This window comes from Scyliorhinus canicula, chromosome 8 (genome assembly GCF_902713615.1).
Source record: "Scyliorhinus canicula chromosome 8, sScyCan1.1, whole genome shotgun sequence".
In the NCBI taxonomy this organism is placed as follows: Eukaryota; Metazoa; Chordata; class Chondrichthyes; order Carcharhiniformes; family Scyliorhinidae; genus Scyliorhinus; species Scyliorhinus canicula.
Window position 1 is genome coordinate 21026070 of NC_052153.1, and position 2303 is coordinate 21028372.

Consider the following 2303-nt stretch of genomic DNA (forward strand, 5'->3'; position numbering starts at 1 on the left):
GGATAAGAACGAACACTCGCCAACATTAAGGGCATTTAAATGGTCATTGGACAAACATATGGATGATAAGGGAATAGTGTAGATGGGCTTTAGAGTGGTTTCACAGGTCGGTGCAACATCGAGGGCCGAAGGGCCTGTACTGCGCTGTAATGTTCTATGTTCTATGAACATAATGCCGGAGGAAGAGAGGAAAAGGAAATAAATCCCGAAGGACAGGACACCCAGCCTGTGTCAAGGCGACCACCGTCGCAGAAAGGATACCCAGAGCAAACTCCCTCCTCTACAACCCAACCACCACAATGGCCCAGGGGAGGAGCAAGAAGAATGACCCAAGCAGAGGAAAGGAAAATCTCAACGTCAAGGAGGAATTAGAAGGAACCCTGTCCTCCCCAGGATACAAACTCTGCCCAGGCCAAAGAAGGGTAGAGACATGGATTTTTAATTCAAAGAACATAAAAATATATATAAATCCAAAAGAAGACCCAAAACAAATTAGCTCTAACTGGGGCACTATCCTCAATCTCATTGAAGATTGAACTAACGCTATCAACCACCATAATTACCACCTTCACCCTGCCCCAGCTCCACTCATCCTCCTTATACACAATAACCAGAGGGAGTAAAATTGTGAACAAATCACACTTTCCATCATTTACGCAAAATAATTTTGCTACAACAGGATAATCAACTGCACAGGCCATCAGGCTTACAGTTCCCCCTTCCCTACAGTGAAAAAAAGACAGTAACAACATGATCATCAGAGAGTAACGTTCAGGATTACAGAAGAACCGTAGGGTACATTGCAGGATAAAGATGTCTTCCATGTCGCACGAGAAGGCAAAGGTTAAGGCAGGATCGAGCAATCTTTGGGATCTCTCAAGGATTTGAATGATTGAAGGACAAGACACCATCACTTCTGCCATGCCGTCTCTCCGATGTTCGGGCATCCCACAGCCTAGGCCCCAGCCAGGGGGGAATGATTCCACCGGTGGGCCAACTTCAACTCCTCACGACGAGCATCGAGAATAGGATGACATAGAACCACTGATCGGTGCGCCCTCCCGACTCTTGGCCTCACAAACAGGATACGTTGTGCTCCATTGAATCTGATGCACCCAGCCACCAAATCAAGTTACCAAAGCATGTCAGCCAATTATCAAACTCAATAGAGAATTAATATCCCATCTCGCACCAGGGAGTGGGCTCAGGGTGCACTCCGCCCAGCCCCCATTTCCTGAACCCGGCAGGATAAACGACACACCCTACAGCAGGACGCAAAGGTCGCCCCTAACCTGGGATAGTGCTCTTTCGAATGCAAGAACGCTCTCATGCGCCTCCACTTCTCTTCCAAAAGTACCCTGCAATCCTTCAAAGTGAGCTCTGATGACCGGCATCATTTTAAATGCCGCCCTGATCTCTAGACCCCCCTGGGTGTGACCCCCTCAACCGCCCAAAGCCACAACTCACCTGTAACTGTATCCTCAGAGCCCCCGTGCACCCCACCTCACACAGGTAGGGCATCACTGGACCTGATCCCCAGAGCGGGCACAATGCCAGCCTAACACCTTTGTACTGCCAGCCTGGCACTCTGGCAATGCCCTTGCCAGCCTGGCATAGCACAAGCCAAAAAACAAAGAAAAAGCAAGCATGAAATGTGCACCAGAACAACAGAACCGTGGCTCATGCAACGCTCCCACGCTCATATCACGTGACCTCCCCCAACAAGTTCAACTTTGGACAGGAAGACACACAGAATGGTTCTAAACATGGCTTGGAAATAACCTGGGACTTCACTAGCAGGAGTCAGCAAAACCCCTGGAGAAACAGTGTGAATTGCTAATTCCAGACATTACCTTGGGAGGTTCTGCTTGGGTGGTTCTGCTGATCTCCAGCCAAAGTTACTGAAAAAGATCAGGGGAAATCCCCCAAATTGTCAAAGCCAATGCTTTCTATCTTGATTTTTCAACTCTTTGATCACTGATCTCGCATGTTCTCGGAGCGGAAAACCATTTGGAGTGGCCATTTTGGGTAGATCTTGACGTAGTTAGAACAAGCCTAGTCATTTTTCAATTTAAAGACTACCATTTTACTACAAGTGCAAATGTGAATTGACGATTCACATTAACATATATCAAGTATACTCGTGACTGCAGTCACTCGTATTGACTGATTTAATTTATCAAAATCTAATTTTTATCCTTTAATTCTCCTGGAAAAGCGGATATTATTCCCAAGATATCAACCACTTTGCAAAATTCTGTGCTATTCACTGCATACCCGAGGATTTAAAGTCAAAATCAAGA